We start from the raw sequence: 16,075 nt of genomic DNA, 5'->3' as shown, positions 1-16,075 counted from the left end.
AGTGTTTGTTGTGGGGGAGGAAGGGAAAGGAGAATGTTAGCCGCTTTGAGACTCCTGAAGGGGAGTGAAAGGTGGGATATCAAATCCAAACTCTTCTTCTTCTTCTTTGGCAGCGATCAGCCTTCTTTATGGTCCAGCTCTCACTTCCATACATCACTATTGTACCACATAAGCAATGACAATTGTAGCTTCAACATCAGAAATACAAGGTGGTTTCTAAATCAAGCTGCAGTCTACTATTTTATTATTATTATTATTTAAAAAAAATAATGCCAAAATATGACTATAAATGCAAAGGGAGCAAGGCAGAACTGGGAAGTCAAGTAGCTTCCCACTTAATCTTTTGTACTTTAGTATATATATTCAAGCCTATAATATATGTACTTTGAATGGGAAGCAGTACTCTGTGACTCACAAATACCACAAAAGCCATAAGCGAGAAAACAAACCATCGTAATGAAAATGACATTCATAACAGCAAATAAATGACACAGCAGGGCAGCATCACAAAGCATGCATTGTTAGGTGTGAAGTATGCGCACATTTGTAAATAGCTATGTTTTCCATTCAAAACAGCAATGTTTTCCATTCAGACACAATGTAATGTGACACATCTGATTATTTATTCAGAGCCAAGCAGAGTTTCATTTTATTGATGCAGAGAGAAAAAGTAACAATGGTGATTGTAAGAGTTCCCACTTCTAAACCACCTCTGATTCTCAGTTTTGACCTTACTCTGTGTATTCCCTGGCACATCAGTGCACAACCTTCCTCCTACACTAGCTCCCTGATAAAACTAAACATTGTGTGCCCATTTTCTGCAGTAGCTAAGTATGCAAAAGTTAGAGCACAACTTAAAATTGGAAATATCATGGGTTGCATCCAACATTGCACAAGTAATATTCTGCTCATGCAATAGGGCTTCCTCGCCTCTGTCCTTTCCCTGTGCACCCCTAAATTCTGGTCCAGAAAGTCTCCCCATCCTCTGGAGCAGATTTTGAGGGTATATGGGGAGCTGCAGGAGGTGGAGAGGAAGGGGCAATTCCACTGCACAAATAGTAGCCTGTTGTGTGAGTGAAACAGTGGAGATGGATAAGAAATACCCTCCAACATTTCTTTGATGAAAATATGGACATCCTTTTCAATAATAATAATAATACCCCACCCATCTGACTGGGTTGCCCCAGCCACTCTGGGTTGTTGTTTTTGTTTAGCCGTTTAGTCGTGTCCGACTCTTCGTGGCCCCATGGACCAGAGCATGCCAGGCACTCCTGTCTTCCACTGCCTCCCGCAGTTTGGTCAAACTCATGCTGGTAGCCTCGAGAACACCGTCCAACCATCTCGACCTCTGTCATCCCCTTCTCCTTGTAGTTTGGAACCATTGCTCCATGTCCGCTTCTCTGGAGCAGCAGAAAACAACCTTTCTCCCTCCTCTATGTGACATCCTTTTATATATTTGAACATGGCTATCATATCACCCCTTAACCTCCTCTTCTCCAGGCTAAACATGCCCAGCTCCCTTAGCCGTTCTTCATAAGGCATCGTTTCCAGGCCTTTGACCATTTTGGTTGCCCTCCTCTGGACACGTTCCAGTTTGTTCGTGTCCTTCTTGAACTGTGGTGTTAGCCTCTGCAGCTCAGGAGAGGCTTGAAGGTTACCGGACCCAGAGGCAACCTCAGCTTACCCTGATGGGGCTGAGATGGGTCCTCCATCACAATGGAGTCCTCCATCACCTCAGGGGCCAGAGCAGACTCAGCTGATGCCTGCACCTGAGGATCCAGCACAGGTGAGGACCCTTCAGGCTCATGCCCCAGCCCCGGCTCAGCTGGTTCTGGAGGCGGGGAATCCTGTGCAGGCTGGGATCCCTCAGGTTCAGCATCTGAGTCCAAATCCCAGGCCATCACAGGAGCAGTTACTGCGACCATTCATTCGTTCGTACATCCAACCATTTCTAGCTGTTAGTTCACACTCTGTACACACACGGAGCACATCAACACACAATTCTACAGAAGCTGCAACGTGAGAAAGATTGGACCCCCCACTTTCATGTATTTGAAAGGAAAATGTGAACTATTTATACAAGTGTGTTCCCTTCCCTATTGACTTGGGGGATGCATGTGTATTTTGGATATTATCCGGATATGTAGAAAAGCCCAAGTGAGAAGCCACCCTCATACAGGAAGTCATATAAGAAATATTAGGAACAGAGGTTCTATGAAATACGACCAGTGAGTTAATGTTACAGTGAGAAGAAAAACGCAGACATACTGCTACTCTGGTTTGTGGGATTCTGTCGAAGTCAGTACAGGCTACCTTTGGCTAATTTGTGCCCCAGTCTTGAAGTTTACATGGTGAACAACACAACTGCATCACACACACATGCACATTGTTACTATAGGCTAAGAGGCGAGAGTATTTTCCTGTCTTCCCAATAGTAATAATAGGTATCAATGGATTTGTAAGCCAGAGCTTAATAGCTTTGTGCTAGAGGGACCCATAAAAAAACCCTTTCTGTGAAAGAAGGTTGTATTTGCCAAGCTGACTAATCCATCACCATTAGTGTGCTTTATTGATGGTCGACAAACTTCCTTGCTCTTTTTCCTTAAGATTACACAACTGTAATAGGGCCAGTGTCAGAAATCATGCCGTGTATATCCAAGCATCTTTCAGAATTTTGCAAAAACTTAATCAGGAAAGCTCTCTTTGCCAATGAAATGCCTTTGTTGTTGTTGTTTAGTCATTTAGTCATGTTCAACTCTTCGTGACCCCATGGACCAGAGCACACCAGGCACTCCTGTCTTCCACTGCCTCCTGCAGTTTGGTCAAACTCATGCTGGTAGCCTCGAGAACACTGTCCAACCATCTTGTCCTCTGTCGTCCCCTTCTCCTGCCTTATTTATTTATTAAACTTCATCTCTGTGAGATAAAAACTTGCCAGCTATGTTACTAACCCATATCCCAAGCTCCTAGTAGGGACCTTCAATTCTCCATCTTTTCCCTTTACGCACCAGGTCCAAATATCTGAAATGAGATAGAGGAATTTATTTACCTGTGAAGGAGAGATGTGGACCCATAGCTTTAGTTCTTTCACGTGACACTGGGATTCAGCTTCAGTCCTACTTCCATCTCACACTCACAGTAAATATATGTATTTCCCCAGTGCTATTTTTCTAGAAAAAGAGGTGCTGGAACTCCTCCCTTGTTCTCTTATAATGGCAATGGTACCCATCTGAGAGGTGCTGGAACTGAGTTCTGGTGAATTCCACCAGGGAAAAAAAAGCCCTGAGGAAGCAATCCTATACACAAGAAAGTGGCGTAAAGCAAACCAGTATAAAGATCCCAAACTCTGTTCAGCAGTGGGGTTACTTCTGGCAGTGGGGTTACTGCTGGCCTAAGCCTGGCAGAGGGAAAGCAATCTTCTAAAATAATGTTGGAGTCAACACCAGCCTTTTCCCCAGCTTAATTTATTCCCATGTAAATGGGTGTGGGAACCAGCCTCAGTTCCCATGCTCTGGTCTTAGTTCCCATACTCTGGTCTTAGGAACCAACATAAGATCCCATACTCTGGGCTTAGGAAGAAGCCTAGATTTCAATACTCTGGGAACCAGCCTAAGTTCCTATACTCCCCATGATAGGGTCCTACCATCATAAGTGAATGGGATGGAGAGACAAACTGTTTCAGAAGGAACTGAGCAGGATGCTCAGAATGCCTGTGGTTCCTTTGGACCTGAACCACCACCCATGGCCTATGAGCAGCAGAGCATGGGATCCTGGGCTGTCAGGTTACCATTGCTACATTCGATCTCTGAAAATGTAAGAAATGTCTCTTTTGCTTCTTCTTTACATGCTTCCATGAAGCTGTGTGCACGTCTCTTTCAAATAAGACTCTTGTTAAACCAGAACCTCATTTGTTCTGATTGCACTATAAATCCAGCAGGTTACCGAGAGCTTCACAGACTAGGTGAAAAGTGACAGGGAACTTTTGCAGGAGCTTCTAATTAAAAATCCTCCTAGAATTAAACTCCTACACCGGGCTGTCAGGGCTTCTATGTCTGCCCAAAGCTGAGGGGGATTTGGATATTAGTAAACGTACAAGAAATTTTTAGCACAAGTTACTCATGCTTCGTGTTCCTACTTCTTTGTAATATCTCAGGGGGGATTTTCACAACCCTCTCTTCTGCTCCAGTGCAAGTTTGTGCATCTCTCCATCAATGTGAATTGCAATGAAGCACACAGCATTAGAGCTCCAGCTGCAATTATAGCTCTCATCTTTAGCTGGCACACTTAAGTGAGGAACAATAAGTGATTTAGTGGGTTTGGTGGATCTGTGGTTCTTGGGGAGCTGATTTAGTACACCCCATGTTGGGTAAAGATAAATCCCCATATTATAGTTATGTATTGTGACCTTTTAGTTATGCATATAAGGATATATTCCTGCTTAAAACATGTTGGAGGGAAATATGAAAGACTTTGTTACAGCGGATACTGATGGGCCAAAGAATTCTCCTGTGTTGCCCTCCTGCCAGCCATTCTCCACCAATCTATGAAAAAATAAATTGCATTCAGAAAGTTATGAACAGGAATAATAATTCCTATGGTTGGGGGTGCAGGGGTTTTGCTATGCTTAAAGGTAAAGGACCCTTGACAGTTAAGTCCAGTCGTGAACGACTCGGGTTGCGGTGCTCATCTCGCTTTATTGGCCGAGGGAGCTGACGTTTGTCCACAGACAGTTTTTCTGGGTCATGTGGCCAGCATGACTAAGCTGCTTCTGGTGAAACCAGAGCAGTGCCTGGAAATGCCGTTTACCTATTTATCTGCCGTAATAGCACTTCAACATGCTTTCGAACTGCTAGGTTGGCAGGAGCAGGGACTGAGCAATGGGAGCTCACCCCATCACGGGGAGTCGAACTGCTGACCTTCCGATCAGCAAGCCCTAGGCTCAGTGGTTTAGACCACAGCGCTACCCGCATCCCTTTGCTATGCTTGCTTTCCTTAATTTCAAGGTGAGCAAGGAGTAAGTGTCCCCTTTTGTGATATGCACTCTTCAGCCTTCCCAGAAGCCCATGGTTTACTTAAAAAAACAACAGCTCGAAACTGGACACCCACAGCTGTGCTTTCCTGTAAGCACAGGAAGGTGGGGAGGCTGCAAACCATGTGCCTGACAGCTGATCATTAAAGTTTTTTAGGTGATATCAGGTTTTTTTAAAAAAGAAATCAGTGCATTTTTTTTTTCAGACCAGAAAGCGCAGGCAGCTGGGGAGGCTGCAGAGTGCCGTAGAAATGTTTAATGGAAAGAAAAGCAGACACATTACCCAGCCAGCCATCTCACAATGATATGGAAAGCCCAACCCTTCAACCACCATCATTCTACAGAAATTCTAAAATGCCCTGGGAAAGTGGCAAGAAAGGCAGAAAAGAACAAAATGAAAGACTTTCAAGAAATCAGAGGACAGGTGCTGACACAATTCTATACTACGGAGTGCTTGTTTGGTGGTGAAGCATTTAGTCCTTCCTTCCTGATAAGCCCAGCTTCCTGTCTTGTTGAATTTTGGATTAATTAATCTTGAACTTTGGGTTTTGGCAGCATGGAAAAGGATTTATTGCAAAAGAGACAACTTGCCTTTGAAAAATATTGCATTCATTTGGCAGGTCTTTCTGGAGTGTTACGTACCAGCATAGATACATGTCAGCCATGGTTTTGAAAATTGATTCTGTCTTTTATAGTGTCGGAGATCCCTTCCAATTTCATGACATCTGCAGATTTGATAGGCAGACCTTCTACTCCTTCATCCAAGTCATTAAAAAAATGTTGAATAGCACAGAGCCTAGGGCAGAACTCTATGGCACTCCACTCAAGACCTTATTCCAGGTTGCCAAAAGCCATCAATAAATACTTGTTGTTTCACAGCTACAAATTCACACAGCAGTAGCATTGTGCAGCCCACATTTTACCAACTTGTCAACAAGGACAACATGAGAAACTTTTATTACATGCTTTGCTGAAATCAAGATATACTATTGACACTTTGTCCCCACAAGCTACCAAATCTCTTACCTTTCCACCATGCTTTCCAGGTACTGTCCACACTTTAAAGCTATGTATCTGACCACTTTTTTCCCTCCAGAGCTTTCCCTATGAAAACCTGCTCTTTAAAGCTGAAACAGCAATCCACAGAAAACCCCAATTTCCATTTGTTGCACTTCAGGTTTAAAGAGTGGGTTTTCGTGGGGAAAACTCTGGAGCAAAAATAAAAAGAGTGCTCGACACAGAGATTTAAAGTGCAGACCTTTTGCCTAGAAAGAGCGGGGCAAAAGTAAAGTGTGGATAAGTCCTTAGTGTGGCTCGGACATGACATTTCGGAGAAAAAACACACCAAATCCTTGTAGCCAATGCATTCTTTTCTAGATGCTCAGAAACTGCCTGCTTAATAATTTGTTCAAGGTGCCTGCTGAGTCTCAATGTCATGCTAACATCTCTGTACCTAACGTCCTCTTTCTCCTTTTTGAAGACAGGGGCTACATTTTCTCATCTCAAGGCTTCCAGTATCTCACCCACTCTCTAACAATTCTCAAATATTAGACACAGCCATTCTGAAATAATGTCCACGAGACCTTTCAGCACCCTGGGATGTAATTCATCTGACTCTGGAGACATGGATTCATATAAAGTAGCAAGGTGTCCTTTTTCTTTCCTGGAAATTTAAAAACAAAGCAAATAAATGCCCAAGGCAGTGACCTATTTTCTCTGCATCCAGCTAGAAAAGCCGGTCAAAACAAGAATACCCTAAGTTGTTTTAGGAAAGTTTAAATAGTGGGTACCTGTCATATCTTGACAGAGATGCTGTTCCACCAAACAGGGGCAGCTATTCTGGAAGCCATTTTCCGGGTTGCTGTGGAGTGGGCCTCTGATATTTTTGGGACTTCAAAGAGAAACCCCTTCCTCTTATATCATTGGTTCTACGTCCCCCTGGTATGTACTGAATTGAGCAAGGGATTAAGTGTAGATTGCTGGGGAGTGAAATCAATACAGTGGTACCTCAGGTTAAGAACTTAATTCATTCCGGAGGTCCGTTCTTAACCTGAAACTGTTCTTAACCTGAAGACCACTTTAACTAATGGGGCCTCCCGCTGCTGCCGCGCCGCCGCTGTGTGATTTCTGTTCTCATCCTGAAGTAAAGTTCTTAACCTGAGGTACTATTTCTGGGTTAGCGAAGTCTGTAACCTGAAACGTCTGTAACCCGAGGTACCACTGTATCAGTACTGGACTTCATACCCCACCCTTTTATCATTAGGTTTGCTAGACCATGTTGTCACCAATTACTTCAGTGGTTGTTTTTCTGTTTTTTTAATTAGAAGTATCAGGGTTTCATAATTGTAAGAGTTAGGAGGAAGGTTAGATGGAATGAGACAGAAAAAGTGAATTTCAATATGCTGTTTATATATAAAAAATTGCTAATTAGTTGCTAACAGTAAAAAAACAAAACAAAAAAAAAAACAGGCAAAGGAGTGGAGAGTCACCTCACATATGCCACCATTTTCCACCTCAGAAAAGAGTAAAGGTAAAGGGACCCCTGACTGTTAGGTCCAGTCACAAATGACACTGGGGCTGCGGCGCTCACCTCCCTTTACTGGCAATCTTACTCGGCTCCGAATGATCGCCAAAGAAGAAGAAGAAGAAGGTTCAACAATGGGGCCAATTGCCTAATGGGTTGTTGGGCTCTCTCTTGCTAGAGGTCCTCAAGCAGAGGCTGGGAAGTTACTGTATTTTTTGCTCTATAAGACTCACTTTTTCCCTCCTAAAAAGTAAGGGGAAATGTGTGTGCGTCTTATGAGGCAAATGCAGGCTGCGCAGCTATCCCAGAAGCCAGAGCAGCAAGAGGGATTGCTCCTTTCACTGCACAGCGATCCCTCATGCTGTTCTGACTTCTGAGATTCAGAATATTTTTTTTTTCTTGTTTTCCTCCTCCCAAAACTAGGTGCGTCTTGTGGTCTGGTGCGTCTTATAGAGCGAAAAATATGGTACCTCTTTGGGATACTCCAGCTCTTTATTTCTCCGCTTGCCTACCTTTGCAAGGAGCAGGTGAGGTCCTCTGTTGCATGATTGCTAAGACTCCTGCTATCATGGCAGCTACACAGATGCTGCAAATGCAATGAACCTGACCTCAGTCTGTGTCCGTTGCAGAAGGGTTATGAATTATGGCGGAATTGTATGCCTAGAAGGAAAGTCTTTCAGGAGTAAGACAAGATTGAGAACCAAATTCTAAATCTTTTTGTTAAAGTCCTTGTCACTTTGGCACAGAAATTTCTGCGCATTCCAGATGGATTGCCTGTCAGAGCTCTCTCTTTCTTTCTTTCTCTCTCTCTCCCTCTCTCCAATCCTTTCACCAGGCTCCATTGTTTGGGTGTTGATGGTATCATTTAACCAATGGCTATCAGAAAATAATGATGGCCCTGTTTGGCTTTGGAAAATTTGGTCAATGAAATAAAACTATGACACTTGTCCAAACAAAGCAACTGTCAAGCCATATCACGGGCTCCCTTTAAATAAAGGCCTCCAGTGCTCCAAATTTGTTTTTCTTTAATGAACCCAAGCTTTTCCACTGTCATTACTCATTCCTTCTAAAAACAGTGAAAAATGCAATACATTACTCAACTGTGACCCAGCGTGTCCTGAGGTGCATATTTTATTGATGTAAATAAATGACATTCTGGCTTACCCAAATAGCAGTGTTTTGATTTTATAGAAATTCTGTGTACTTTAAAAGTTGCTATTAGAGAAATGATTATTTTCCCTAGAGGTCCTCAATCTTTCTCTCTTGTTCTAATCTTGGAAGGAGAATGGCTGGGAGTCTGCTTAGTGTCAGCAGGTAGGGGGCATTGGATAAGGTCCTGATGAATGATATATAGAAGTAGGGAATGAGAGGGTTAAAACTGCTGCTGCTGCTTTTAATACTTGATCTTTTTTAAAAAACAATTGCATAGAATGTTAGATATTTTGAAAATATACAAGTTTCATGCTTATGCGACTGGAAAATCCCAACTGAAGAAAGTGCAGAGTTGAAACTCTAGTATAACCACATATGAAATTAAATAGAGGCCCACAGTGGGATTCTACTGTTGTTATAAACTTACTAAAAGCAAATTAAATTGTACTTTTTACAAGGCTCGGAGCCATAAAAAAACTTATTGCTGCCTCCTTATGCTCCTGAGGTGAGCTGTCCTTCTCCTCTCATGCTTCCTCGGATATCAGTCTCGGAAACCAATGCACATGTAAATTTCATCCCTACTACCTCTGCCTTTAGGTTTTATTTTATCAACAGGAATTCATTTTAGAAAGGTCACCGGCTTAATGAAATAGTTTCCAATGGGTAAGCCTATTCACCTCTTTGGGGGCGGGGAAATAGGTTTCTTTTAACTGGATGTTGTCAAATTAGCGAGAAATTATTAAAAGTGCTTATGGGGGGGATGCAAGGGCAATGGGTGAGTGAGGTGCATTATTAAGGGCAAAAGCTTTCATGAGATGAGATGACCAGGAAAGGACATTCTTCTTCCATCCCCCTATCTCTTTTAGTCTCTAAATTGGAAAGGATCTAAGCAATGGGAACATCCCACTTCTGGAAAATCACACCTATGTGTGCTCTCAAATCCTCAGCAATGTGAGCATTCTGCTTTTACACATTAGTTTAGCAAACAGCCAGTTCCCTGAGCAGAGATTCCCAGGTATCAACCCCTTTCTTTATCTGGACATATGGGTTTGCTCTTATTCTCCATGTCTTTTTGCAGGATCTCCCTGCTGATATCCCTTGAGTATGTATCTCCCCCCCCCTTACATTTCCCTTTTGCAGTTATTAGCTCCCCCAGATATCTTGCTTGGCACATGACACTAAGCTAAGCATGAATGTGGTATTCACACAGGAAAAAAACTGTAGCTGCTTTGCTCTTTCCCTACCCTGCTGCACTGCCCTAGACCACAGTATGGCTTAGGACTTGTTCGCACTTCCACTTGTTCCATGCCTGGAAAGCACATGTCTGAGTGGTTTTGCCTTTGCCCTGTTGCCTTTCCCCTAGAAAAAACACCATCTTTAGCGATAAATTTGGCAGTGGTTAATCAATAAGGCCTGAGTGGTTGGGGAGGTGAGTGGCAGGGTTGTGTGGTGTAGTGATGGTGGCAGTGGCAGGCCAAAGAGACCTGAGTGAATTGGGTGTGCGTGTGTGACTGTATGTGTGCATGATATCACAGGCGTGTGATGCCAGCCCCCCCAATCTTTTCCATGCCTGCCTGGAAAAGGGGAGACTTAGAGTAAATAGGAAAGCCATGTTCAAATATTTGAAGGGCTGTCACATGAAAGATTGAGCAAGCTTGTGTTCTTCTACTCTGGAGGGTTAGGACCTGAACCAATGGCGTCAAGTTACAAGAAAGGAGATTCCTACTAAACATCAGGAAGAACTTTCTGACAGCAGGAGCTGTTTGACAGTGGAACTGATGGACTTCCTTGGAAGGTTGTGGACTGACTAGGATTTCAAACAGAACATCAACAAGCAGTATAGATGATTCCATGATTCTATGAATTCACTGCAACATCCTTGAACATTCTGTGATCCCATGGGATCCATCAATGTATGAGGGCAGGCCATTCTAATTAGAATGTTTTATTATAGTTTTATTTGTGTTGGAAGCTGCCCAAAGTGGCCGAGGAAACCCAGCCAGATGGGCGGGGTTGTTGTTGTTGTTGTCACAGTCAAACCTCAGTTGTCGAACATAATCCGTTCTGGAAGACCGTTCAACTTCCAAAACATTCAACAACCAAGGTGCGGCTTCTGATTGGTTTCAAGAGCTTCTTGCACTCAAGCAGAAGCCATGCTGGATGTTTGGGTTCCAAAAGATGTTCAAAAACCAGAGTATTTACTTACTGGTTTTTAGCATTGGGGAGCTGAAACGTTCGAAAATGGAACTGTTCGAGAACCGAGGTTTGCCTGTATTGCAAAGTGGTGGTGGCATGGAGATGACTTTTCCTGATTTTGACCTTGGTATGCTGAAATCAGCAGGTGACGCTTTTCACAGCATGGAGATAAAACATTGTCCCCCTCTAACTGCTGCAGATCAAGCTGCTGTCGAAGACATGGGGACTCTTTCTATTGTTGCCAGCTCCTGATGTGTTCATTGCCCTAGAAATAGCTCCCTGGCCAACTCCATGCAGCTATGAATGAGTTAATGGTTAATGATTGACCACAATGTTTCCTCCTACTTTCAGATGCAAATGCAAGTCTGAATCCAAAGCCCAGTGTAGAAAATAAAATCTAGTATGAGAGTTGCCACATTGTGGATCTCTAATAAACTGGAGAAGTTACATGATTCCAAGCATTCATGAAAACTTGAGATGCTACCATCAAAGGAGTCTTGTCACCTGGGAAAATCAGCTTGGGGATTCCAGGACCATCACCTTTATGTGCTCAGCAAGAGAGAGCAGGATGCTTAGATATCTTCCTGATATATTTTAGGGTTGCCATATTTAAAAGAGCACAAAAGAAGACACATTTGCCAAGTTCTACTTTGAACTATGAATCCCTATGACGACTCTCATTTTACATACCCATGGAAAAGACGACATGTCCTGGAAAAGGAGGACATATGGCAACCCCAAATATTTGTACTCTAAGAAATTTGCTCAGCACCGTTCAGGATTGTGCTGCCCTTTGTTGCAGAACAAAACAGCTTCAGCAGGCCTGTTATATATTTTCCCCAGCAAAGAAAAGAGAAGTGACCCTATTATGATGGGATTCATTTGTGTTCATTTGTAAAGGATCTTCATAAATATAAAAAGTCGTCTGACAGTAGCACAATGGTTCAAAACTCTCCAAGCATTTTTATGGCCCAATGCAGGGGGGAAGATAACCCCATTAGTTTTAAAAAATAAGTTCCATGTGGCAGCACACTTAAACATTACTTGTATGAAGATGCTATGATTAATTATAGCAGAGACTCCATTATCTCAACTTTCATGAACTGCAAAAGTTGTATGAATCAAATGTGTGCCTCTGTCTTTTTATTCTATGTTGTGTTGAAAGAATGCAATTTTTAAAATCCACATTCATTAACCACTGCTGTTAGGGAGAAAAAAATGTGGCTTGTAATGCACTGTGAACATTATTGTACTTTTTGCTGCTGTTGAGCACAATATTTTCATCAAGTTTTAAATGAAATCACTGGGCAATTACCAATGTGAAGACTAAATGCAGGGAGTTTTAAAGTGACCCAGAGTTCACCTTGATTCTATGGCAGCTTATTTTATACATGAGCTCTTTGGGAGTGGCTCACTAGGCAACATGGATGCTCTGGGAACCATGGGAGGGTGCATACATCATCCAAAATGCTAGCTCCACTCTGTCATAGTATATTCACCACAGCTGCTGGAAAAGTCAGAACTCTCAGGACTAGGTACACTGGATCTCTTCAGCCATATTCAGAACTTGCATGCATGAGGTGGAAGATAATCAGTGGAGCTTCTTATGAGGGAAATGTTGGGGTGCTAGATTGGTGACTGGGAGTGGCCACCCAGACCATATAGCACCATCCTGAAGACCTACATTGGCTCCCAGTACGTTTACGAGCACAATTCCAAGTGTTGGTGCTGACCTTGAAAGCCCTAAATGGCCCCAGCCCAGTATACCTGAAGGAGCGTCTCCACCCCCATCGTTCAGCCCGGACGCTGAGGTCCAGCGCCGAGGGCCTTCTGGTGGTTCCCTCACTGCGAGAAGCCAAGTTACAGGGAACCAGGCAGAGGGCCTTCTCGGTAGTGGCGCCCGCCCTGTGGAACGCCCTCCCATCAGATGTCAAGGAAATAAACAACTATCTGACTTTTAGAAGACATCTGAAGGCAACCCTGTTTAGGGAAGTTTTTAATGTTTGATCTTTTATCGTGTTTTTAATGTTCTGTTGGGAGCTGTCCAGAGTGGCTGGGGAGGCCCAGCCAGATGGGCGGGGTATAAATAATAAGTTGTTATTATTATATTATTATTATTATGTAAACTGAGCACATCATCCTCTGGGTTGCACTCTCATTTGGCATGAAGCCTACACTCTTGTACCTGGTCTTCCATCCTTATATTTCCTCCTCTGCCAAGTGTCCTTTATGCCCCACAGATAATTCTAGGAAAGCAAGATCCTGCACTCCATGCTGGTGACAGGAAAGGTTAAATAAGACTCCCATTGTATTCCTTATATCCTGCACCATGTGAAAATAGTGTCTCAGTGAGTCCCTTTATGGCCTCTGCACCTCAATGGGCATCAAAGTTTCTTCAACAATACCTTGTTGCTTCACTCTGATCCTGTCCGTACATGAGCATAAGACATCTGGAAAATGAGAGATTGGAGCCACGTGGTTCCAAATTTAAATACATGCAACCTCTGTACCACAGGTCTCCTGTAGTCCTCTGTTTTGCAATAAACACCTCATGGAAGCATTATGAGCCTTATTGTTGATGGTCTCAGAAAGCAGCCTGTATTTAATGTACAATTTCAAATGAAGAACATATTCTGGTACGGTTCAGAAGACATATTTGCGGGGATCCTGGGCAATAAATTTCAGTTCAAATGAAGCTGTTGGTTTTGTTGGTAGTTGCAGAGAGTTTGTGAATATTTCGCTTTTTGCAGTTGGTTAAAAACAGATGTTTTAAATCAAATTACTGAAGCTACAAGTTATATATCTATTAACGTCCTTTGGGAACCTTGTTATAGAAGGGAAACAGCTTCCATATAGATGCTTTTAGAAGTAAATTCTTTGCCAGATTACATACTTAAAAACAATATTTTGGTGGAAATTGCCAGTTATGGTTATGACACTTTGAAAACTTCAGCTTTTATGTTAGGATAAAAATGTATTCCTTTTCCAGGATATATATATATATATATATATATATATATATATATATATATATATTCATTCATATTTGGAGGGAGGGGAGTGAATAAAACAGTAATTAGTTACTATGGTATCAGAGTAAGACAAGAGCCTTCTGTGATTTTTTTTTTGTTTTTTTGTTAAGGAAAATGTGAAATCATGGCTAATTTGTAACAGCTGGTGAAGCATAAACTGCAGGTGATATGACATTCTTTCAACAAGTTTGTAGAGCTATAAAGTTTATAGCAGAAGGTGGACATTCAGCCTCAGTGTGAGTACTTTGTGGAAATTGAGTGAGATGTTCCGGGTTGCAGGCAGCTCAGCATCTGTGGACTGGATTAACTTTTTGTTGGTGGAAGGAAAAGGCTTGGCTGGTAATTTGTACGGTCAATTTATGCAACAAGGCAGTGTGGGATTACAGAAATGCAGCAAACTCTGACACTTGGTTCTTGTTGCAGTACTGGTATCTGTGTGGACGAGCTGCAGGACTACAGGAAGAAATGTGCACACATGGAACTTGTGATCAGGGACTGCTCCATTCCTTTAATGTGCTCGAATTCTCGAAATGTGAGGTAAAGTTGTACATGTGGAACGTTCCCTTATGTAGAGAAAATGAGGCAGACTCTGCTCCACATACAGAGTGTGCTGTGCTCTCCAGATCCCCAGGGAACTTTGTGCTGCAGGTATGCAGGTCGTATAGCAATCAAGAGCAAAGTAAAACTGGATAAAAATATTGGCGAGAAATAACTTTATGCATTGAAATGATCAAATCTCCTTTGAAGGCCACTGGTGCATTCCAGAATCATAAAAAAATCAATGGGGGGATTTGCCACTCTAATTCTACGGCAGTTTCTTTTTCTTATGTATGAGATTATAAGGCTGTACGAAAGCTGGAGACATCTAAGAGTGGACAGAATGTAAACCTTTTGTTTGTAAGGAACCACCATGCGCTGCACTGAGCTGCTGTTGTTAGGAGCTCGTCCTACACTCGAGTAGGACCCTGGCAGAGACACATGCCCGACTGGCATGTTCTCTCCCTCCTGGTCATTCATTCGGGAGCTTCAATAGCTTTCTTCAGCCTGAACATCACAGCGACCGATGCGAACAGACACTGGCACACAGAGTCTTCACAGGTTGCATAACAGACCTTAGCAACACAGCATTTTGGCTAATCTATTTTATTTACATATAAACACACACAGAGCACTGCAGCATGGCTCCCTCTCTCTCTAGCATCAGGCAGCAAAGAGAAAAAGAACAAGGGACAATAGTCCCACTTCATGGAACACAGTAACACAAACATCCTGTCTCCATCACTTCCCACTCTGTGGAGTCAAAACATATACCATCATGTGATAGACAACAATCCCATGACTGCAATCACGGAGCAGGAATTCTAACAGTTAGGGCTTGCAACACAACTACAGTGTGACTTTTTTTGGGGGGGGGGGGATCCAACTATTGCCTGCTTCACACTCAAAGAATTCCCTGAAAGTTTGTGATGAGTTGTGACAAATCCTTGAAATATTGGCTGTGAGTCCTGGAGGACCTGCTCCCTGCCTTGCAAGCATTTTTCCACATGGCCTGGAGGGCAGGGCTTGTGACTGACTCCAGCTATAAAAAACTGAGGTGGCTGAACAGACCATTGTGTTGGGGTATCAGTTTAGAGGTTTTTGTTGCGCGGTTCTGTTTTTATTGCCATAACTGTTTAAAATGTTTTAAGTTGTTGTTGTTGCTGCTGTTTGTACGGCTTCTAACTTGTGTGTTTTTAAATTTGGGTTTTTTGTTATTTTTAAATTGAGGGGTGTATGATGTGCCAGGGAGGAGAGGAGCAGGGAAGAACAGGCTTTTTCTGTGGTGCCTCCCCATTTGTAGAATGTTCTCCCCAGAGAGGCTCGCCTAATGCCCTCATTACATATATTTAAATACATGCAACCTCTGTACCACAGGTCTCCTGTAGTCCTCTGTTTTGCAATAAACATCTCATGGAAGCATTATGAGCCTTATTGTTGATGTTCTCAGAAAGCAGCCTGTATTTAATTTAGGCACCAGGCGAAAACATTTCTCTTTAGCTAGGTCTTTGGCTAATTAACATTATTTGGCCTTTTCAATGTGTTTGTGGGAGTGGGGTTGTTGGTTTCTCTTTGTTCCTGTCAGTGTTATTTTTCTAGAAAAAG

Source organism: Podarcis erhardii, assembly GCF_964252035.2.
Source record: "Podarcis erhardii genome assembly, chromosome: 4".
Taxonomy (NCBI): Eukaryota; Metazoa; Chordata; class Lepidosauria; order Squamata; family Lacertidae; genus Podarcis; species Podarcis erhardii.
The sequence above is the reverse complement of the archived record's forward strand: the minus strand, read 5'-3'. Positions refer to the sequence as shown.